General features: G+C 42.2%; 1 long non-coding RNA gene across 1 annotated transcript in view; it reads left to right on the top strand.

The window, feature by feature from the left end:
• LOC123330939 overlaps window positions 1-24,296 on the top strand; it is a 64,152-nt gene extending 39,856 nt beyond the window's left edge. Inside the window, exons 2-3 of the long non-coding RNA XR_006547232.1 lie at window positions 22,149-22,191; window positions 23,444-24,296. This is a non-coding gene — a long non-coding RNA (uncharacterized LOC123330939). The remainder of the gene's footprint in view (window positions 1-22,148; window positions 22,192-23,443) is intronic.
• The last annotated feature ends 611 nt before the right edge of the window (window positions 24,297-24,907 follow it).

Here is a 24,907-nt window from a genome sequence, read left to right as displayed (position 1 = left end):
AATTTGATCGGGATCACATTCAGTCCATAGAGTACTCTGGATAGTATTGCCATTTACCAATATTAATTCTTCCAATCCAAGAACACAGGCTGTCTTTCCACTTGTTTGACTCCACTTTAATTTCCATTGTTAATGTTTTATAGTCAGTGTGTAGGTCTTTCACCTCCTTGGTCAGATTTATTCCTAAGGGTTTGTTCAAGTGTTTGTTTTGGTGCGATGTTATTTAATCTTTACCTTCTTTCGTTTATTTATTTGTCTGTGCTGAATCTTAGCCGCAGCACAAAGGGTCTTTTAGTTGCAGCATGTGAACTCTTGGTTGGCAGATTGTTGAATCTAGTTCCCTGACCAGGGTTCGAACCTGAACCTCCTGTGTTTGGAGTGCAGAGCCTTAGCCACTGGACCACCAAGTAAATCCCGCTGCAATTTTAAAAGGCATTGTTTTTTTTATATTAACTTTCTGAGATTTCATTCTCAGTGTAAAAACTGCAACCAGTTTCTGAGTGTTAATCTTGTATCCTGCTACTTTGCTGAAATCCTGTATTAGGTCTAGTAGTTTTAGTGTGGAGTCCTTGCTGCTAAGTCACTTCAGTCGTGTCCGACTCTGTGTGACCCCATAGATGTCAGCCCACCAGGCTCCCCCGTCCCTGGGATTCTCCAGGCAAGAACACAGGAGTGGGTTGCCGTTTCCTTCTCCGATGCATGAAAGTGAAAAAGTGAAAGTGAAGTCGCTCAGTTGTGTCCGACTCTTAGCGACCCCAAGGACTGCCGCCTACCAGGCTCCTCCATCCATAGGATTTTCCAGGCAACAGTACTGGAGTGGGGTGCCATCGCCTTCTCCGTGGAGTCCATAGGGCTTTCTATATATAATATCACGTTATATGCATCCGTGACAGTTTTATCTCTTGCTTTTCAATTTGGAGAGCTGAACCTTGTATTTCTTTTTATTATCTGATTGCTGTGGCTGGGACTTCCAATACTATGCTGACTAAAGTGGTGAGAGTAGACATGCTCGTCTTGTTCCAGATTTTAGCGGGAAAGTTCTCAGCTTTTCAGTAGCTTTTCAATAGTATTTTGGCTGTGGGCTTGTCAGAAATGTCTTTTCTTATATTGAGGTGTGTTCCCTCTATAGCCAGTTTGGTAAGAGTTTTTATGGTGAATGGATGTTGAGTTTTGTCAAATGCTTTTTCTGCATCTATTGAGATGATCATGTGGTTTTTTTCCTTTCGTTAATGTGTATTTATTACATTGATTTGTGTATATGGAACTATGCTTGTTGAACTTGGGATTCCCACTTGGTCATGGTGTATGATTACTTTTATGTGTTGTTGGATTTGGTTTGGTAATATTTTGCTGAGAATTTTTGCATCTGTATTCATCAAAGATACTGGCCTGTTGTTTTCTCTTTGGGTGGTATTTTTTGTTTGGGTTTGGTATCAGATGGCGTCATAGAATGTATTTGGGAGTGTTCTGTCCTCTTCAGTCTTTTGGGAGAGTTTGAGAATTGGTATAAGTTCTTTTTATGTTTGGTAGAATTCTCCTATGAAGCCATCTGGTCCTGGACTTTTGTTTATAGAGTGTTTTTTTTTTTTTTAATTACAGATTCTGTTTCACTTCTGGTAATCAGTCTGTTGAAATTATCTATTTATTCTTTTTTAAAATTTTTATTGGGGTATAGTTGCTTTACAATGTTATGTTATTTTCTGCTGTACCGCAGTTAATCAGCTATACATATACATTGATTCCCTCATTTTGGATTTCCTTCCCATTTAGGACACCACATAACATTGAGTAGAGTTCTCATTTGTTATCTATTTTATACATAATAATGTATATATGTCTATCCCAATTTCCTTATTCATTCCACATCCCTCCACTTCCCCTTTGAAGTCCATACATTTGTTCTCTGCATCTGTATCTCTGTTTCTGCTTTTCTGCTTTGGGAGTAGGTTCATCTGTACCATTTTCCTAGATACTACATACATGCCTAAATATATGATGTGTGTTTTTCTCTTTCCAACTTACTTCACTGTGTATGGCAGTCTGTAGATCCATCTACTCTGCAAATGGCATGATTTTGTTCCTTTTTATGGTTGTGTAATACTCCGTGTATATGTGCCATATATATATATATTTTTTTTTTTTTTAGTATTTGTTTATTTGGCTGCGCCTGGTCTTGTTATGGCATGTGGGGTCTTTACTGGCAGCACGCAAACTCTCAGGTGAGCATGTGGAAGCTAGTTCTCTCACAAGGATCGAACTTAGACTCCCTGCATTGGGAGAGTGAAGCCTTAGCGATTAGACCACCAGGGAAGTCCTGCCATATCTTTTTATCCATTCCTCTGTTGATGTACATTTAGACTGTGTCCATATCCTGGCTATTGTATGTAGTGCTGCAGTGAACACTGGGGTGCTTGTATCATTTTGAATTATGGTTTTTGTCTGAGTATGTGCTCAGGAGTGGGATTGCTGAGTCATATGGTAGTTTTTAGTTTTTAAAGGAACCAACATGCTGTTCTCCATAGTGGCTGTGATAATTGACATTCCCACCAATAATGTAAGAGGGTGCCCTTATCTGCACATCCTCCCCAGCATTTATTTTTTGCAGACCTTTTGATGATGGCCATTCTGACTGCTGTGAGGTGATACCTTATTGTATCATTAGAGAAATTGCATTTCTCTAATAATTAGTGATGTTGAGCATCTTCGCATGCCTATTGTTGTTCAGTTGCTCAGTTGTGTCCAACTCTCTGTGACCCCATGGACTGCAGCACCCCAGGCTTCCCTGTCCTTCATCATCTCCCAGAGCTTGCTCAAACTCATGTCCATTGAGTCACTGATGCCATCCAACCATCTTGCCTCCCCTTTGCCACCTGACTTCAGTCTTTCCCAGCATCAGGGTCTTTTCTAATGAGTCAGCACTTCGCATCAGGTGGCCAAAGTCTTGGAGGTTCAGCTTCAGCATCAGTCCTTCTAATAAATATTCAGGATTCATTTCCTTTAGGATTGACTGGTTTGATCTCCTTGCAGTCCAAGGGACTCCCAAGAGTCTTCTCCTTCTCAAGTCTTCTCAAGAACTCTTCTCAAGAGTTCAGAAGCATCAATTCTTTGGCGTTCAGCCTTCTTTATGGTCCAGCTCTCACATCCATACATGACTACTAGAAAAACCAAACATAGCTTTGACTATATGGACCTTTGTTCACAAAGTAATGTCTCTGTTTTTTAATAAGCTGTCTAGGTTGGTAATAGCTTTTCTTTCAAGGAGCAAACATCTTTCAGTTTCATGGCTGTAGTCACCATCTACAGTGATTTTGGAGCCCAAGAAAATTAAGCCTGTCACTGTTTCCATTTTTTCCCCATCTATTTGCCATGAAGTACTGGGACCAGATGCCATGATCTTCGTTTTTTGAGTGTTGAGTTTTAAGCCAGCTGTTTCACTCCCTCTTTCACTTTCATCAGGAGGCTCTTTGGTTCCTCTTCACTTTCTTCCGTAAGGGTGGTGTTATCTCCCTATCTGAAGTTATTGATATTTCTCCCTGCAATCTTGATTCCAGCTTGTGCTTCCTCCAGCCCAGCATTTCTCATGATGTACTCTGCATATAAGTTAAATAAGCAGGGTGACAATATACAGCCTTGATGTACTCCTTTTCCTATTTGGAACCAGTCTGTTGTTACATGTCCAGTTCTAACTGTTGCTCCCTGACGTGCGTATAGGTTTCTCAAGAGGCAGGTCATGCAGTCTGGTATTCCCATCTCTTTCAGAATTTCCACAGTTTGTTGTAATCCACACAGTCAAAGGCTTTAGCGTTGTCAAAAAGCTGAAGTAGATGTTCTTCTAGAATTCTCCTGCTTTTTCTATGATCCAACAGATGTTGCCAATTTGATATCTGGTTGCTCTGCCTTTTCTAAATCCATCTTGAACATCTGGAAGTTCTCAGTTCACATACTCTTGAAGCCTAGGTTGGAGAATTTTGAGCATTACTTTGCTAGCATGTGAAATGAGTGCAATTGTGCGGTAGTGTGAACATTCTTTAGTATTGCCCTTCTTTGGGATTGGAATGAAAACTGACCTTTTCCAGTCCTGTGGCCACTGCTGAGTTTTCCAAATTTGTTGGCATATTGAGTGTGGCACTTTAGCAGCAGCATCTTGTAGGATTTGAAATAGCTCAGCTGGAGCTGCATCACCTCCACTAGCTTTGTTCATAGTGATGCTTCCTAAGGCCCACTTGACCTCACATTCCAGCATGTCTGGCTCTAGGTGAGTGTTCACACCATCATGATTATCTGGGTCATAAAGATCTTTTTTGTATAATTCTTCTGTGTATTCTTGCCACCTCTTCTTAATATCTTCTGCTTCTGTTAGGTCCATACCATTTCTGTCCTTTATTGAGCCCATCTTTGCATGAAATGTTCCCTTGGTATCTCTAATTTTCTTGAAGAGATCTCTAGTCTTTCCTACTCTATTGTTTTGCTCTATTTCTTTGCATTGATCACTGAGGAAGGCTTTCTTATCTCTCCTTGCTATTCTTTGGAACTCTGCATTCAAATGGGTATATCTTTCCTTTTCTCCTTTGCTTTTCACTTCCCTTCTTTTCACAGCTATTTGTAAGGCCTCCTCAGACAGCCATTTTGCTTTTTTGCGTTTCCTTTTCTTGGGGATGGTCTCGATCCCTGTTTCCTGTACAATGTCAACGAACCTTCATTCATAGTTCATCAGGCACTCTGTCTATCCGATCTAATCCCTGGAATCTATTTCTCACTTCCACTGTATAATCCTAAGGGATTTGATTTAGGCCATACCTGAATGGTCTAGTGGTTTTCCCTACTTTCTTCAATTTAAGTCTGAATTTGGCAATAAGAAGTTCATGATCAGAGCCAGTCAGCTCCCAGTCTTGTTTTTGCTGACTGTATAGAGTTTCTTCATCTTCAACTGCAAAGAATATAATCAGTCTGATTTTGGTATTGACCATCTGGTGATGTCCATGTGTAGAGTCTTTTCTTGTGTTGTTGGAAGAGAGTGTTTGCTATGACCAGTGCATTTTCTTGGCAAAACTCTTTAAGCTTTTGCCTTGCTTCATTTTGTACTCTAAGGCCAAGCTTGCCTGTTACTCCAGGTATCTCTTGACCTCCTACTTTTGTATTCCAGCCTCCTATGATGAAAAAGGGCATCCTTTTTTGGTGTTAGTTCTAAAAAGTCTTGTAGGTCTTCATAGAACTATTCAACTTCAGCTTCTTCAGCATTAATGGTAGGGGCATAGACTTGGGTTTACTGTGATATTGAATGGTTTGCCTTGGAGACAGAGATCATTCTGTCATTTCTGAGATTGCACCCAAGTACTGCATTTCAGACTCTTTTGTTGACTATGAGGACTACTCCATTTCTTCTAAGGGATTCTTGCCCACAATAGTAGATATAGTGGTCATCTGAATTAAATTTACCCATTCCAGTCCATTTTAGTTCACTGATTCCTAAAATGTCTATGTTCACTCTTGCCATCTCCTGTTTGACCACTTCCAATTTTCCTTGACTCATGAACCTAACATTCTAGGTCCCTATGCAGTATTGTTCTTTACAACATTGGACTTGACCTTCACCACCAGACACATCCACACCTGGCCATTGTTTCCGCTTTGGCTCAGCGTCTTCATTCCTTCTGGAGTTATTTCTCCGCTCTTCTCCAGTAGCATATTTCCTTGGTGACCCATTTGTTCATGCCTATTGGCCATCTATATGTCTTCTTTGGAGAAATCTGTTTAATTAAAAATGATTCCCATCCATTTTTTTTGATTGGTTGTTTGTTTTAAATTTTATTTATTTATGGCTACACTGGGTCTGTTGCTGTGCACTGGCTTTCTCAAGTTGTGATGAGCTGGGGCTACTCTCTTCTCACTGTGGTGGCTTTTTGTAGAGCACAGGCTCTGGGCACGTGGATTTCAATAGTTGTGGCACATGGCTCAGTGTTTCGACTTGTGGGCTCTAGAGCACAGGCTCAGTAGTTGTGGTGCACAGGCTTAGTTGATCTGCAGCATGTGGATCTTCTGGGACCGGGGATAGAACCTGTGTCCCCTGCACTGCAAGGCTGATTCTTAACCACTGGACCACCAGGGAAGCTCCAGCTCTTTGTTTTATTGATTTTTTTCTATTGGTTTTTGATCTGTATTTTATTTATTTTCTCCCTGATCTTTATTCTTTCCTTCCTTCCGCTGACCTTAGGTTTTGCTGCTCTTCTTTTTCTAATTGTTTTAGTCCGCAGGTTAGGTTGTTTACTTGAGATCTTTCCTGTTTGTTTTTTTGAGGAAGGCCTGTATCACTTTGAACTTCCCTCTAAGAACTGCTTTTGCTGCTTCCCTTAGATTTTGTATGGTTGTGTTATCATTGTTGTTTGTCTCAAGATATTCTTTTTTCAGCTTTTTATTTTGTGTTGGGATATGGCTGATTAACAATGTTTTGATAGTTTCAAGTGAACAGGGAAGGAGCTCATCGGTACATATACATGTATCTATTCTCCCCCAAACTCCCCTTCCATCCAGGCTGCCACATAACATTGAGCAGAGTTTCATGTGCTACACAGTAGGTCTTTGTTCTTATCGATTTTAAATATAGCAATGTGTACATGTCCATCCCAAACTTCCTAACTATCCCTTCCCCGTCCTTCTCCCTGGCAACCATAAGTTCATTCTTTAAGTTGGTGAGTCTCAAGATTTTCTCTAATTTCCTTTTCGATTTGTTGACCCATTTGTTTTCTCGTAGCATGTTGTTTAGTCTCCATGTAATCGTTTTCTTCCCTCATTTCTTTTCCTGTGGTTGATTTCTAGTTTCATGCCATTGTGGTCAGAGAAGATGATTGAAACAGTGTTTGTACTTTTAAATTTGTTGAAGTTAGTTTTATGCCCCAGTTTGTGGTCAATCCAGAGAAGGCTCCATGTGTATTTGAAAAGAATGCCTACTCTGGTTTTCTTTTTTTTCACATAACGTCCTGAAAATATCAATCAAGTTTCACTCCTCTATTATATCATTCAGGATCTCTGTTGTCTTATTGATTTTCTGTCTAGAAGATCTGCCCATTGATGTGGGTGGGGTGTTAAGATCTCCCAGTATGATTGTATTCCTATCCATCTCTCCCTTTATGTCTGTTGGTATCTGTTTCATGTATTTGGGTCTCCTGTATCAGGTGCAGGGCTTCCCAGGTGGCTCAGTGGTTAAGAATCTGCCTGCAGTGCAGGAGACCCATTGCAGGGAAGATCCCCTAGAGAAGGAAAAGGCTACCCACTCCAGTATTCATGCCTAGAGAATTCCATGGACAGAGGAGCCCAGTGGACTGCAGTCCATGGGATTGCAGAGTCAGACACAAATGAGCACGCACACACGCATATTACACGCATGTATGTTGACAAGTGTAAAATCCTGTCCTTGTATTGATCCATTTATGATTATATTAATATATTTTCCATCTTTATCTTTCTTTATGGCCTTTGCTTTAAAGTCTATTTTGTCTGATATGAGTATTGGGAGTCTCACCTTCTTATCATTTCCATTTGCATGAAATATATTTTTCCATCTCTTCTTCAATCTATATGTGTCCTTTGCCGTAAGGTAGGTCTCTTGTAGGCAGCATATTGTAGGCACTTTTTTTTTTTATCTAGTCTTCCACTGTTTTTTGACTGGAGTGTTCAGTCCATTGATATTTAAAATTGATATGTACATATTTATTGCCATTTTAAACTTTATTTTCCAGTTGATTCTTTGTTTCTCTGTTGTTTGTTTCTATTCTTTTTCTTTGTGGTTTGATGATTTCCTTTTATTCTATGCATGTGTTCTCTTCTTTTTGGTTTTTGTGAATCGATTGTGTGTTTTTGATTTGTGGTTACCCTTGTTCAAGTATGTTAATCTCTTCCTATATCTGCTTGCTTTGGACTGATAGTCATATAGGCTCAGATATATTAAAAAGAATGTGCATTTTCTTACTCTCCTTCCCCACATTTCACAATTTCAGTGTCCTTTTTTACATCTTCATATTTATCCTTTTGCTGTTCCTTGTATTTGTCATCACTTTCACAACTAGTTTTTTTTTTTTCTTTTTGATCTGTATACTGACTAATTCAAGTGAGTTACTTTCCAATTGTGATTTTTTTCTTCCCATATCTTTTTGTTCTTTTCTATTTAGAGAAGACATTTCAATATTTCCTTTAAGATATGTTTAGTATTGTGTTTTTTTTTTGCTTTTCTGAGAAATTCTTTATTTCTTCTCCTATTCTAAATGATAATCTTTCAGAGTAGACTATTTTAGGTTGGAGACTTTTCCCTTTTAAGACTTTGAATGTATTTTGCCACTGTCTTCCGGCCTGCAGTGTTACTATAGAGAAATCAGCTGATAACCTTATGAAGGATCCCTTGTAATTAACTTCTTTATCTCTTGCTACCTTTAGAATTCTCCCTTAACTTTTGCCATTATTTTTATCATATGTCTCAGTATAGATCTGTCTGTGTTCATCTTGTTTGGAACCCTCTGTGCTTCCTGTCCCTGGATATCTGTGTTCTTCTTTAGATTTGGGAAGTTTTCCGCCATAATCTCTTCAAATGCATTTTCAATCTCCTCTTCTCTTTATTCTCCTTCTGGAATTTCTACTATGTGTAGATTGGCATGCTTTATGTTATCCCATAGGTCCCTCTTACTGCCTTCATTTTTTTTGGTTTTCTGGGTTTGTTTGTTTGTTTTGATTGGATAATTTCCATTATTCTAACAGGTCATTTATTCTTTCATCGGCATTATTCTGCTATTCATTGCCTTGAGCTCAGCTTTTGTCTCAACAAATGAATTTTCTTATTTTTCTTGTTCCTCCTTATAGTTTCTAGTTCCTTTTTTAGTAGTCATCTGCATTTTTGTTGATAGTCTTTCTTAAGTCCTTCAGTGTTTTCATTACCTCCGCTTTGAAGTCAGTGTCTGTTAGACTGAAAGGTCTGTGTCATTGTTCCTCAGGAGAACTTTGGTCTTTTAACTGGTAGTGGTTCCTTTGCTTCTTCACTTTGCTTACATTTCTCTTAGTTTCTGAGTTTGGGAGAAACAAGATTTTTTTCTATAATCTTGGAAATATATATGTTTTTAATTTGTTTTCACTTATTTGGCTACAACAGGTCTTCCTCTCAGCTTGTGGGATATAGTTCCCTGACCAGGGATGGAACTCAGGTCCCATTGGGAGCTTGGTGTCCTACCCACTGGACCACCATGAAAGTTCCTTGGAGGGCTTTTTACAAGAGGGAAAGACTATGGGTAGCTCGTGTGGGTTTCACATTTTTTGGCGTGAGGGCAGTTACTGGTTTGGGTGCTTGCTGTCTCTTTCCTCAGCGTGTGCTGGCCGTTATCCCCTTGGTAGAGGATGCGCAGGTGCGTGGCCTGCACGGGCTCCAGGAAGGCGGGGCAGCACTCGGTGCCCGATCCCGGGACCCTCAGCAGCAGTAGCAGTCTGTGTCGGCCTCTGGAGTCTTCAGGTGGCAGCAGAGGCTCACACCCACCCCTGGAGCGTGTGTAGGTGTGCCCTGCTGCCTGAGAGCGTGTGGAGAAAGAAGCTCCTGTGGCAGTCCCCCCTCTTCCTGTGCCCCCCTCCCCAATAATAGCCCAGGCTCCTTCCCACACTCCCTCAGTTGTGACCACACCCTAGCCCCTCAGGCTGTCCCCACACAGCCAACCCCAGTCCTCTCCTGGGTCTGACCTCTGAGGCCCGAGCCTCAGCACCCAGCCCCCGCTCACCCCAGTGCCAGTGTCTCAGGCTGAAGAGCGGACTTCCCGGTGTACGGAAAGCTTTCCACGTTTACCGTTCCCTCCCAGGGGCTCAGGGCCTGTCCTGGTTCCTTTCTCTCTCTCTCTCTCTCTCTCTTTTTCCTTTTGCCTTATGCAGTTACGTGATTTTCTCACCCTTTTGGAAGTCTTGGGTCTTCTGCCAGCATTCAGTAGATGTTCTGTGAGAATCATTCCACATGTTGATGTATTTTTGGTGTATTTGTGGGAGAAGGTGAGCTCCATATCTTACTCCTCTGCCATCCTGATCCAGTCTCTGTTGTATATTTTAGGTTCAATATGTAAGTGATATCATAGGTATTTGTCTCTATTTCTGACTTACTTCTCTTCATGTGGAAATCTCTAGTCACATCCATTGCTGCAGTGACGTTATTGCATTCCTTTTATTGGCTCAGTACTATTTCAGTATATATGTGTACAGCATCTTTTTTATCCATTCATCTGTTGATGGACATTTATGTTGCTTCCGTGTCTTGACAATTGTGAATAGTGTTGCTGTGAACACAGTGGTGCGTGTATCTTTTTGAACTATGGTTTTGCCAGGATATATGCCCAGGAGTGGGTTTGGTGGATCATAATTTAAATCTATGTTTAGTTTTTTTAGTAATCTCCGTACTGTTTTCCACAGTAGCTGCATCAACTTACACCCGAGAACAGTGTAGGAGGATTCCCTCTTCTCCATACCCTGTCCAGCATTTGTTATTTGTAGACTTTTTAATTATGGCCATTCTGACTGGTGTGAGGTGATACCTCCTGTTGTTTTGATTTGTATTTCTCTAATAAATCACTGCAGATGGTGACTGCAGCCATGAAATTAAAAGACGCTTACTCCTTGGAAGGAAAGTTATGACCAAACTAGACAGCATATTAAAAAGCAGAGGCATTACTTTGTCAACAAAGGTCCATCTAGTCAAGGCTATGGTTTTTCCAATGGTCATGTGTGGATGTGAGAGTTGGACTGTGAAGAAAGCTGAGCGCCAAAGAATTGATGATTTTGAACTGTGGTGTGGGGAGAAGACTCTTGAGAGTCCCTTGGCCTGCAAGGAGATCCAACCAGTCCATCCTAAAGGAGATCAGTCCTGAGTATTCATTGGAAGGACTAATGCTGAAGCTGAAACTCCAGTACTTTGGTCACCTCATGCGAAGAGTTGACTCATTGGAAAAGACCCTGATGCTGGGAAGGATTGGGGGAAGGAGAAGGGGATGACAGAGGATGAGATGGCTGGATGGCATTACCGACTCAATGGACATGGGTTTGGGTGGACTCCAGATGTTGGTGATGGACAGGGAGGCCTGGCGTGCTGTGATTCATGGGGTCGCAAAGAGTTGGACATGACTGAGTGACTGAACTGAACTGAAGTGAGTAATATTGTTGAGCATCTTTTCATGTTCTATATTTTGTCTTTGGAGAAATGTCTAGATCTTCTGCCCATTTTTGATCAGGTTGTTTGGTTTTTGTTGTTGTTGTTGAGTTGTATGAGCTACTTGTGTATTTTGGTAATTAAGTTCTTGTTGGTCATGCCTACCTGCCAGCCAAGTCACTTCAGTCATGTCTGACTCTTTGTGACCCCAGGGACTGTAGCCTGTCAGGCTCCTCTGTCCATGGTATTCTCCAGGCAAGAATACTGGAGTGGGTTGCCATGCTCTCCTCCAGGGCATCTTCCCAACCCAGGGAACAAACTTATGGCTTCTTCATTGCAGGCGGATTCTTTACCACTGAGCCACCAGGGAAGCCCCTTGTCAGTCATATCATTTGCAAATATTTTCTCCCATTCTATAGGTTGTCTTTTCATTTAATTTATGGCTTTCCTTGCTTTGCAAAAACTTGTTTTAGTAAGTTTCATTTGTTTATTTTTGTTTTATTTCTATTGCCTTGGGAGACTGACCTAAGAAAACACTGGTATGATTTACGTCAGAGAATGTTTTGCCTTTTCTCTCCTCTAGGAGTTTTATAGTGTAATGTCTTATGTTGAAGTCTTTAAGGCAAGTCAAGTTTATTTTTTAGCATGGTCTGAGAGTGTGTTCTAACTTCAGTGATTTACATGGAGCTGTTCAACTCTCCCAGCAGCACTTGCTGAACAGACTGTCTTTTATCCATTGTATATTTTTGACTCCTTTGTTGAAGAGTAATTGACTGAGGGTATGTGAGTTTATTTCTGGGCTCTGTATTCTGTTCTGTTGATGTATGTCTGTTTTTACACCAATACCACACTGTTTTCATTCCTGTAGCTTTGCAGTATGGTCTGAAGTCTGGAGAGTTATACCTCCTGCTCTGTTTTTCTCCCCAGTATTGCTTTGGCAGTTCTGGGCCTTTTATGGTTCCATATAAATTTTTATATTTGTTCTAGTTCTGGGAAAAATGGATAATTTGATATGGATCTCATTCAATCTGTCCATTGCTTTGGGTAGTATTGTCATTTACCAGTATTAATTCTTTCAATCCAAGAGCATGCGGTATCTTTCTTTGAATCCACTTTAATATCCTTTGTTAGTTTTTTATAGTTCTCAGCATATACATCTTTCACCTCTTTGGTCATATTTATTCTTACATGTGTGGGTGTGGTGTTTATTTTGGTGCAATTTAATTACCTTTGTTTATGTGTTTATCTGGCTGTGCTGGGTCTTAGCTGGACACATGGGGTCTTTGATCTTTATTGCAGCATGTGGGATCTGTAGTTGAAGCATGTGAACGCTTAGTGGTGGTTTGTGGCATCTTGTTCCCTGGCCAGGGATCGAACCTGGGCCCTCTGCATTTGATGTGCAGAACTGTAGCACTGGGCCATCAGGGAAGTCCTTGTGCAATTTTAAAAGGTGTTTCTTTTTACATCACCTTTGTAATATTTCATTGTCAGTATAAAGAAATGCAAGCAATGTCTTAACGTTAATCTTGTATCTTGCTACTCTGCAGAATTCCTTTATTAAATCTAGTAGTTCTAGTGTGGAGTTCTTAGAGCTTTCTATATGTAGGATCATGTTATCTGCATCTAGTGACAATTTTACCACTTCCTTTCCAATTCTGATACCTTTTATTTCTATTTATTGTCTGATTGCTGTGGCTAGGGCTTCTAATACTATATTGAATAGAAGTGGTGAAAGTGGACATCTTTGACTTGTTCCAGATTTTAGTGGGAAAGCTTTCAGCTCCTCACTCTTGAGTATCATTTTGGCTGTGGGTTTGTCAGAAATGGCTTCTCTTATGTTGAGATGTGTTCCTACTATACTCAGTTTGGTAAGAATGGTTATCATGAATGGATGAGAAATTTTGTCAAATGCTGTTTCTGCATCTGTTGAGATTGTCATGTGAGTTTTGACTTCTGTTAATGTGGTGTATTACGTTGTTTTGTGTACGTTGAACTATCCTTGTGACTTTAGGATTAATCCCACTTGGTTGTTCTCTGTGTTGTTGGATTTGGACTCCTAATATTTTGTTGAGAATTTTTGCATGTATATTCATCAAAGATGAAAAACCTGTAGTTTTCTTGTTTTGGTGGTATCTTTGTCTGTTTTTGGTGTCAGTTGGCTTCATAGAGTATATTTTGGAGTGTTCTGTCCTCTTCCATCTTTTGGGAGAGTTAGAGAAGAATTGGTGTGAGTTCTTTCTTTGTTTGGTAGAATTCTCCTGTGAAGCCATATGGTCCTGGACTTTTGTTTGTAGGGAGAGTTGGGCTTTATTTTTTTTTTAATTACAGTTTATATTTCATGTCTAATGATCGGTCTGTCTAAATTATCTATTCTTTTAAAAAATGTATTGGAGTATAGTTGCTTTAAAATGTTGTGCTAGTGTTTTATAGCAAAGTGAATCAGCTGTATGTATTATATCTGTATGTATATATATCCCCTCTTCTTTGGATTTCCTTCCCGTTTAGATCACCATGCAGCATTGAGCACGGTTCCCTGAGCTACACAGTGGGTTCTCATTAGATATCTAGTTTATACCTAGTAGTATATATATGACTATGCCAATCTCTCAAAGCATCCCACCCCTCTCTTTCCCCTCTTGGTGTCCATATGTGTGTTCTCGATGTCTGTATCTCTATTTCTGCTCTGCAAATAACTCTTATTGTTACCATTTTTCTAGATACCACGTATATGGCTTAATATGAACATAGGTTTTTCTGATTTACTTCATTGTGTATGACAGTCTCTACAATTTTAGTTTCTTTTTATGGCTGAGTAATATTCTATTATATATATATGTGCCATATCTTCTTTCTTTAAAAAAAATGTTTATTTGGCTTTTCTGGGCCTCACTTGCAGCGCACTGGATCTATCTATAGTTGGGGCATGTGAACTCTTATTACATGGCGGCATGTGGGATCTAGTTCCCTGACCAGGGACCGAATCCAGGCCTCCTGCACTGGGAGTGTGAACCTTAGTCATTAGACCTGCTCTGTCTTCTTTATCCACTCCTTTGTTGTTGTTGTTTTTAAACCCATTTATTTATTTAAACTATTTATTGTTATTGGTCACAGCGGTCTTCTCTGTGGGGCATAGGCTGCTCACTGTGGTGGCTTCTCGTTGCAGAGCACAGGCTGTCGGTGCCCGGGCTTCAGCGGTGCGGCACACGGGCTTTAGGACACGTGGGTGTCAGCAGTCGCAGCACAGGGACTCAGTAATCGCGGCTCTCGGGCCCCATAGTTGGGGTGCACAGGCTTGCTTGCTTCGCGACATTTGAGGTCTTCCCAAACCAGGGATCGAACCAGGGATCAAACCAGGGTCCTGCATCGGCAGGCAGGATTTTATCCACTGTGTCACCGGGGGAATCCATTCCTCTGTTGATGGACATTTAGGTTGCTTCCATGTCCTGTCTGCTGTACATAGTGCTGCAGTCAACATTGGGGTGCATGTATCTTTTTGAATTATGGTTTTCTCTGGGTATATGCCCTGGAGAGGGATTGCTGGGCCACATGGTAGTTTTATTTTTTAGTTTTTTTAAGGAACCTCCACACTGTTTTCCATAGTGGCTCTGCCAATTTACATTCCCACCAACAGTGTAAGAGGGTTCTCTTTTCTCTGCACCCTGTCCAGCATTTATTGTTCATAGATTTTATAATGATGGCATTCTGACCGTGTGAGGTGATACCTCATTGTTGTTTTGATTTGCATTTCTCTAATAATTAGTGCGGTAGTTTGAGCATTCTTTGGCATTGCCTTTCTTTGGGAATGAAATGAAAACTGACCTTTTCCAGTCCTGTGGCCACTGCTGAGTTTTCCAAATTTGCTGGCATATTGAGTGCAGCACTTTCACAGCATCATCTTTCAGGATTTGAAATAGTTCAACTGGAATTCCATCACCTCCACTAGCTTTGTTCGTACTGATGCTTTCTAAGGCCCACTTGACTTCACATTCCAGGATGTCTGGCTCTAGGTAAGTGATTGCAGTCATCTCACACGCTAGTAAAGTAGTGCTCAAAATTCTCCAAGCCAGGCTTCAGCAATATGTGAATCGTGAACTTCCAGATGTTCAAGCTGGTTTTAGAAAAGGCAGAGGAACCAGAGATCATATTGCCAACATCCACTGGATCATGGAAAAAGCAAGAGAGTTCCAGAAAAACATCTATTCCTGCTTTATTGACTATGCCAAAGCCTTTGACTGTGTGGATCACAATAAACTGTGGAAAATTCTGAAAGAGATGGGAATATGAGACCACCTGACCTGCCTCTTGAGAAACCTATTTGCAGGTCAGGAAGCAACAGTTAGAACTGGACATGGAACAACAGACTGGTTCCAAATAGGAAAAGGAGTACGTCAAAGCTGTATATTGTCACCCTGCTTATTTAATTTATATGCAGAATACATCATGAGAAACGCTGGGCTGGAAGAAGCACAAGCTGGAATCAAGATTGCCGGGAGAAATATCAATAACCCCAGATATGCAGATGACACCACCCTTATGGCAGAAAGGGAAGAGGAACTAAAAAGCCTCTTGATGAAAGTGAAAGAGGAGAGTGAACAAGTTGGCTTAAAGCTCAACATTCAGAAAATGAAGATCATGGCATCCAGTCATGTCACTTCATGGGAAATAGATGGGGAAACAGTGGAAACAGTGTCAGACTTTATTTTTTTGGGCTCCAAAATCACTGCAGGTGGTGACTGCAGCCATGAAATTAAAAGACACTCCTTGGAAGGAAAGTTATGACAAACCTAGATAGCATATTGAAAAGCAGTGACATTACTTTGCCAACAAAAGTCCGTCTAGTCAAGGCTATGGTTTTTCCAGTGGTCATGTATGGATGTGAGAGTTGGACTGTGAAGAAGGCTGAGTGCCGAAGAATTGATGCTTTTGAACTGTGGTGTTGGAGAAGACTCTTGAGAGTCCCTTGGACTGCAAGGAGATCCAACCAGTCCATTTTGAAGGAGATCAGCCCTGGGATCTCTTTGGAAGGACTGATGCTAAAGCTGAAACCCCAGTACTTTGGGCACCTCATGTGAAGAGTTGACTCATTGGAAAAGACTCTGATGCTGGGAGGGACTGGGGGCAGGAGAAGAAGAGGAAGACAGAGGATGAGATGGCTGGATGGCATCACTGACTCGATGGATGTGAGTCTGAGTGAACTCCGGGAGTTGGTGATGGACAGGGAGGCCTGGCGTGCTGTGATTCATGGGGTCGCAAAGAGTCGGACACGACTGAGCGACTGAACTGAATAATTAGTGAGGTTGAGCATCTTTCCTTGTGCCTACTGGCCATCTGAATGTCTTCCTTGGAGAAATGTCTATTTAATTAAAAATGCCTTCCACCCATTTTTTGATTGGGTCGTTTGTTTTAAAGTTTACTTATTTATGAGTGCAGTGGTGGGTCTTTGTTGCTATGCATTGAGTTTCTCTAGTTGTGGCGAGCGGGAGCTACTGTCTCTCGAGCTGAGGCACTCAGGCTTCTCATTATGGTGGCTTGTTGTGGAGCACAGGCTCTGGGCCTATGAACTTCAGTAGCTGTGGCCCGTGAGCTCAATAGCTCTGCCTCATGGGCTCTAGAGTGCAAGCTCAGTGGTTGTGGTGCACAGGCTTAGTTGCTCTGTGGCATGTAGAATCTTTAGGACCGGGGAGTGAACCCATGTTCCGTGCATCGCAAGGCTGATTCTTAACCATTGGACCACCAGGGAAGCCCCAACTTTTGGTTTTATTGATTTTTTTTGATCCATATTTTATTTATTTCCTCCTTGATCTTTATTATTTCCTTCTGCTGACCTTAAGTTTTGCTTGTTGTTCTTTTTCTAATAGTTTTTGGTGGCAGGTTAGGTTGTTGTGGTTTTTTTTTTTTTTTTTGAGATTTTTCTTGTTTGTTTTTTTTGAGGAAGGTCTGTGTCACTGTGAACTTCCCTTTCTCATAGATTTTGTATGGTTGTGTTTTCATTGTCGTTTGTCTCAAAGTATTCTTTTTTTAAAAAAACTGTTTATTTTGAATTGGGGTATAGCTGATTAACAACGCTGTGATACTTTTAATGGACAGCAAAGGCTCTCAGCCATCCAGATACATGTATCTCTTCGCCACTGAACTCTCCTCCCATCTAGGCTGCCACATAACATTGAGCAGAGTTCCATGGGCTATACAGTAGGTCCTTGTTCATCATCCACTGTAAATATAGCAGTGTGTACATGTCTATACCAAACTTCCTAACTGTCCCTCCCCACATCCTTCTCTCTGGCAACCGTAAGTTCATTCTGTGTCTGTGAGTCTCAAGGTTTTCTCTAATTTCCTTTTTGATTTCTTTGTTGGCCCATTTGTTTTCTTGTGGCATGCTGTTTAGTCTCCATGGAACTGTTTTTCTTTTCTCATTTCTTTTCCTGTAGTTGATTTCTGGTTTCATGCCATTGTGGTCAGAGAAGATACTTGAAATAATTTCTATACTTTTAAATTTGTTGAGGTTAGTTTTATGCCCTAGAGATGAGGGCAATCCCAGAGAAGGCTCCATGGGCACTTGAATGTGTTTTCTGGTTTTGTTTTGTTTTGTGGAGGTAATGTCCTGAAAATATCAGTTAAGTCTAACTGTTATATTATATCATTTAGGATCTCTGTTGTCTTACTGATTTTCTCTTTAGAAGATCTGTCCATTGATGTGAATGGGGTGTTGAGGTGTCCTACTGTGTATTCCTGTCTGTTTCTCCCTTTATGTCTGCTGGTGTTTATATTATATGTTTAGGTTCTCCTATATTAGGTGCAGGGCTTCCCAGGTGGCTCATTGGTAAAGAATCTGCCTGGCGATGCAGGAGATGCAGGTTGATCCCTGGGTTGGGAAGACCCCCTAAAAGAGGAAACGTCAACCCACTCTAGTATCCTTGCCTGGAAAATCCCATGGACAGGGGAGCCTGGTGGGCTATATGATCCATGGGGTTGCAAAGAGTTCTACATGACTGAGCACACAAGCACGCATATTGGGTGCATGTATGTTGACAAATGTAAAATCTTCTTCTTGAACTGATCCTTTGATCGTATGTATTGTCTTTCTTTATCTTTGGCCTTTGCTTTAAAGTCTATTTTGTCTGACTGGAGTATTTCCATTCCTGCCTCTTGTCATTTATGTTTGCATGAAATATCTTTTAACATCACCTCTTCAGTCTATATGTGTCCTTTGCCCTAAGGTGGTATCTTGTAGGCAGTATGTTATAGGCTCTTGATATGTATATTGATACACATATATATATTTGTTGCCATTTTAAACCTTTTTTCCACAGTTGATTGTTTCTCTGTTGTTCCTCTTTTTTTTTTTTTTTTTTCCTTTTTTGTGGTGTGATGATTCCCCTTCATTTTATGCTTGTTTTCTCTTCTTTTTGGTTTTGGTGAATCTATTTTATGTTTTTGATTTGTGGTTGCCCTGGTTTTCAAGTATCCCTGCCTGTATCTGCTTGATTTGGACTGGTAGTTCTATAGGCTCAAACACATGTTAAAAAATTTGTATTTTCTTACTGGTGTTCATGTTTTATGATTTTGCTGTCCTTTTTTTACATCTTCATGTTTTATCTTTTTGCTGTTCCTTGTGTTTGTCATCTCTTTCACAAATAGGTTTTTTTTTCCCTTCTTGATCTCTATACTGACTAATTTAAATGATTTACTTTCAACATTCAGAAAACTAAGATCATGGCATCTGGTCCCATCACTTCACAGGAAATAGATGGGGAAACAGTAGAAACAGTGTCAGACTTTATTTTTTTGGGCTCCAAAATCACTGCAGATGGTGACTGCAGCCATGAAATTAAAAGACGCTTACTCCTTGGAAGGAAAGTTATGACCAACCTAGATAGCATATTGAAAAGCAGAGATATTACTTTGCCAACAAAGGTCCGTCTAGTCAAGGCTATGGTTTTTCCTGTGGTCATGTATGGATGCGAGAGTTGGACTGTGAAGAAAACTGAGCACGGAAGAATTGATGCTTTTGAACTGTGGTGTTGGAGAAGACTCTTGAGAGTCCCTTGGACTGCAAGGAGATCCAACCAGTCCATTCTGAAGGAGATCAGCCCTGGGATTTCTTTGGAAGGAATGATGCTAAAGCTGAAACTCCAGTACTTTGGCCACCTCATGCGAAGAGTTGACTCATTGGAAAAGACTCTGATACTGGGAGGGATTGGGGGCAGGAGGAGAAGGGGATGACAGAGGATGAGATGGCTGGATGGCATCACCGACTCGATGGACCTGAGTTTGAGTGAACTCCGGGAGTTGGTGATGGACAGGGAGGCCTAGTGTGCTGTGATTCATGGGGTCGCAAAGAGTCGGACACGACTGAGCGACTGAACTGACTGAACTGAAGTTTCCTATTGTGATTTTTTTTTTCTCGCTATTTTTTTCCTCTTTATTTCTTTTTAGAGAAGACTTTTCAATATTTCTTTTAGGATAAGTTTAGTATTGCTGTATTCTTTTACTTTTTGCTTTTCTGAGAAATTCTTTCTTTCTCCTGTTATTCTAAATGGTAATCTTGCTGTGTAGCATACTCTAGGTTGCAGATTTTTCCCTTTCAAGACTTTGGATATATTTTACCACTTCTTTCTGGCCTGCAGTGTTTATTTTTTTTTTTAAAGAATTAAGTGATGAATGTTTTTTGGCTGTGCTGGGCCTTCGTTGCTGCGCACAGGCTTTCTCTAGTCGCGGCAAGCAGGGTCTACTCCTCGTTGTGATGTGCGGCCTTCTCACTGAGGTGGCTTGTCTTGTTGCAGGAAGGGTTCTCGGCGCACAGGCTTCAGTAGTCGCAGCCTGCGGACTCAGTAGTTCCGGTACACAGGTTCAGTTGCCCCGTGTATTATAGGATCTTCCTGGACCAGGCATTGAACCACGTCCCCTGCACTGGCGGGAGGGTTCGTAACCGCTGGACCACCAGGGTGGTCTCTCTAGTTTCTTTTCTTACAGTGTTCTCCATTTCTGTTGACAGCCTTTTTAAATTCCTTCAGTATTTTCATTGCCTCCTTTTTGAACATGTCTGTCAGACTGAAAAGGTCTGTGTCCTTATTCCTTCAGGGGAATTTTCTTGGTCTTTTAACTGGGAATGGTTCCTCTGCTTCTTCATTTTGCTTGTGTTTCTCTTACCGTGTGAGTTAAGGAGAAACAATTTTCTGTTAGAGTCTTGGAGAGCATTTTATACGCAGGAGCATCCCTGCATAGCTTGTGTGGTTTTAATTTTTTTTTTTTTGGCATGGGGGCAGTTACTGGTTTGGGTGCTTGCTGTCTCTTTCCTCAGCGTGTGCTGGCCGTTATCCCCTTGGTAGAGGATGCGCAGGTTCGTGGCCTGCACAGGCTCCAAGAAGGCGGGGGCAGCAGTTGGTGCCCGATCCCGGGACCCTCAGCAGCAGTAGCAGTCTGTGTCGGCCTCTGGAGTCTTAAGATGGCAGCAGAGGCTCACACCCACCCCTGGAGCGTGTGTAGGTGTGCCCTGCTGCCTGAGAGCGTGTGGAGAAAGACACTCCTGTGGCAGTCCCCCCTCTTCTTGTGCCCCCCTCCCCAATAATAGCCCAGGCTCCTTCCCACACTCCCTCAGTTGTGGTGACCACACCCTAGCCCCTCAGGCTGTCCCCACACAGCCAACCCCAGTCCTCTCCTGGGTCTGACCTCTGAGGCCCGAGCCTCAGCACCCAGCCCCCGCTCTCCCCAGTGCCAGTGTCTCAGGCTGAAGAGCGGACTTCCCGGCGTACGGAAAGCTTTCCACGTTTACCGTTCCCTCCCAGGGGCTCAGGGCCTGTCCTGATTCCTTTCTCTTTCTCTTTCTCTTTTTTCTTTTGCCTAATACAGTTACATGATTTTCTCACCATTTTGAAAGTCCTGGGTCTTCTGCCAGCATTCAGTAGATGTTCTGTGAGAATCATTCCACATGTAGATGTATTTTTGATGTATTTGTGGGAGAAGGTGAGCTCCATATCTTACTCCTCTGCCATTTTGATCCAGTCTCTGTTATATTTTAGGTTCAGCATCTAAGTGATATCATAGGTATCTTTCTCTTTCTGACCTAGTTCACTTAGTATGACTGTCTCTAGTTGCATCCATGTTGCTACAAATGGCAGGATTTCTTTTTAATGGCTGAGAAGGCAATGGCAACCCACTCCAGTACTCTTGCCTGGAAAAGCCCATGGACAGAGGGGCCTGGTGGGCTGTAGTTCATGGGGTCGCTAGGAGTCGGACACGACTGAGCGACTTCACTTTCACTTTTCACTTTCATGCATTGGAGAAGGAAATGGCAACCCACTCCAGTGTTCTTGCCTGGAGAATCCCAGGGACGGGGGAGCCTGGTGGGCTGCCGTCTATGGGGTCGCACAGAGTCGGACACGACTGAAGCGACTTAGCAGCAGCAGCAGCGCTGAATTGTGTGTATGTACCACATCTTTATCCATTCATCTGCTGATGCACATTTAGATTGTTTCCGTGTCTTGGCTGTTGTGAATAGTGCGGCTATGAACATAGCGGTGCATGTATCTTTTTGAATTATGGTTTTGCCTGGATATATGCCCAGGAGTGGGATTGCAGCAATCATATGGATCATATGTAATTCTCTTTTTACTTTTCTGAAGACTCTCCATACTGTTGGTGGCCACACCAACCTATGTTCCCAAGAACAGTGTGGGAGAGTTCCCTCTTCTCTGTATCCTGTCCCACACTTGTTATTTGTATAGTCTTTAATAATGGCCATTCTGACAGGTGTGTGGTAGGACCTCTGTAGTTTTGATTTGCATTTCTCTAATAATTAGTGATGTTGAACATCTTTACATGCACCTGTTGGCCACCTGTGTTTTGTCTTTGGAGAAATACCTGTGTAGGTATTCTGTTCATTTTTCAGTTGGGTTTGATTTTTGTTAAAGCTGTTGTTGTATGAGCTGCTTATTTATTTTGGAGATTAAGCCCTTGTTGGCCATGTCACTTGCACATATTTTCTCCCATTCCATAGGTTGCTTGCTTTATTTATGGCTTCATTTCCTGTGCAAAAGTCTGTAAGTATTATTAGGTCTCATTTGTTTGTTTATTTTTTTTAATACATTATTCTTTTAATAACTGTTTATATATTTTTTGGCTGCGCTGGATCTTCATCGCTGCACGTGGGCTTTCTCTGGCTGTGGCAGGCGGGGCTGCTCTCTGGTTGCGGTGCGTGGGCTTCTCACTGCGGGGGCTTCTCTTGCTGCGGCACAGGCTCCAGATGCGCAGGCTCAGTACTTACAGCACTCAGGCTCAGCAGTTGCGGTGCTTGGGCTTAGTTGCCTCAAGGAATGTGGAATCTTCCCGGACCCTTCCTTCCCACTGAACCACCAGGGGAGTCCTTCATTTGTTTTTTATTTTATTTCTATTGCCTTGGGAGACTGACTTAAGAAAACCCGGGTATAATTTATATCAGAGAATGTTTTGCCTACGTTGTCTTCCAGGAGTTGTATGGTGTCATGTGTTATGTTGAAGTCTTGAAGCCACTTAGAGTTCATTTTTGTGCATGATGTGAGGGTGTGTTATAACTTCACTGATTTAATGTGACTGTCCAACTGCACCAACTGCTGAAGAGACTGTCCTTTTCCCATTGTATATTCTTGACTCATTTGTTAAAGATTGGTTGACCTTTAGATACGTGGGCTTATTTCTGGGCTGTCTGTTCTTTTCCGTTTATCCATACGTCTGTTCTTGTGCCAGTACCACACTGTTTTGAGTACTGTAGCTTTTTGTATTGTCTGAAGTCTGGGAGAGTCTTTTTTTTTTTTTCCCTCAGGATTGCTTTGGCAACTCTAGGTGTTTGATGGTTCCACATAAAGTTTTAAATTACTTGTTCTAGTTCTGTGACAAATGTGGATAATTCATTAAGAATAGCATTCAATCTGTATGTAGATTGCTGTGGGTAGTATGGCTATTTTAACAATATTAAATCTTTCGATCTAAGAGCACAGGATATCTGTCCATTTCTTTGAGTCATCTTCAGTTTACTTTATTAATGTTTTATAGTTCTCAGCATGTCTTTCACATCCTTAGAGTAATTCCTAAGTATTAATATTTTATAGGAATATGATTTTAAAAGCTAATTTTTTTACTTTCCCTTTCTAGTATTTCATTGTTGGTGTAAAGAAATACAACCAATTTCTGAATGTTAATCTTATGTTCTGCTATCTTGCTGAGTTTGTTTATAAGTTCTACTAGTTTGTGTGTGTGTGTGTGTGGAATTTTTAGAGTTTTCTGTGTATGTAGTATTAATGTCATGGGACTTTCCAGGGAAGACTAAGGAGGGATCCCTCTGTACAGCCGTGAAACAGAGACAACGCCTGGCCTGTGGCCAAGTTGGCCAGGGAGGCCAAGGGCCAGCCGACAGTCTAAGAAGTCAGGAAGAGCGGAGCAGGAGGAGGGGACTATCCCTGCCCTTGGCTGATGGATTTTGTGAATGAATGTAAGTCTGTGATCCGTTGAGGGACGTGGCCACCTGTGACTTCTGCTCAGGGCTGCAGTGAGGCCAGGCCCCAAATGTAGTGGGTGCTCCTGTAGTCCTCGATTTGGGCCCCTGGATGCAGTTCTGGGTCTTGGAAATGAACTGAGAATGGGTAGGGAGGGGAATGGGGCTCAAGGAGCCACAGAGGGAAAGCTCACCCCGTGAGGTCACCACTTATTGCTGTGTCGGGTGCTTGTCTCATGGATCTTCTCAAGTCCAAAGGGACGGAGTGATTTAACCAGAAGGTGGGGAAGGAGAAGGAGAGACAGCCAGCAGAGAGCAGCCTCAGGCTCGGCCGGCTCCTTACTAGCCAGAGGGCTGGTCTCTGCCAGGTGCTGTGGACTGCGCCAAGTCACCTAAATGGCTACTTGGTTTTCACATCTCAGAACCCTCAGTCCCGGCCACGGGAGCTGTAGCCCAACAAGTAGGGCAAGATTATGCCCTTTGAGGTCCCTTCATGGTCACTACAGAAGATGTTGCAGGAGAGGGAAGTGTCACGTCCTGGGACCCACAGAAGTCACTGGGACAGGCCACTGCCAAGTGAGGGTCCTCAGCTTCACGCAGGAAAGAATTCAAGATGGAGCCAGAGAAAAGCAGAGAGGCACGTTTACTGAGAGCAATACATTCCGTCGGCAGAATGTGGACCAGCTCAGAACTTGAGAGCAGGCCTGGGGCTCATGGGTGTTTATGGGATAAGTAATTTCATCGCTAACAAGTGGGAGAAATATTCTTACTATTTCAGGGAATGGTGGGGATTTTCCAGGAATTGGGCCACTGCCCACTTTTTGACCTTTTATGGTTCATCTTGGAACTATTAAGGCATAAGGGGGAGTGATTTTGAGTCAATGACCAGACTATTCTCAAGCCACCTTGGTTGCAGCTGGTTCCATGTGGTCTCTTTTGCATCCCAATAGCTGTGTCCCTGCTTTATGTATCTCGTGTTTGTCCTGCTCTTTCCCTCCCATCTCATGATGACTGCCACGTGGGAGGGTAACAAGGGTGTGGGGCTCCCAGAGGTGAAATCTGAGCCAGCTTCCTGGTGGAGGGGGCTCTGAGAGCTGTGTGGCTGGGGAGAGAGACGGCCTGAGCCCCAGAGAGAGGACAGGGAAGGGCCGTGGATAGGGGACAGAGGCCCACGCAGTGACCCAGACACAGGAGGCAGCATCCTCTGGAAGGGCGGTGGGCGTGAGCAGAGCGCTGTTTCCTCCGGGAGGAGGCAGTCCCCTGGAGGAGGCTGGGCACCAGCTTCTGGG

Source organism: Bubalus bubalis, chromosome 21, assembly GCF_019923935.1.
Source record: "Bubalus bubalis isolate 160015118507 breed Murrah chromosome 21, NDDB_SH_1, whole genome shotgun sequence".
NCBI lineage: Eukaryota > Metazoa > Chordata > Mammalia > Artiodactyla > Bovidae > Bubalus > Bubalus bubalis.
The sequence above is the reverse complement of the archived record's forward strand: the minus strand, read 5'-3'. Positions and strand labels throughout refer to the sequence as shown.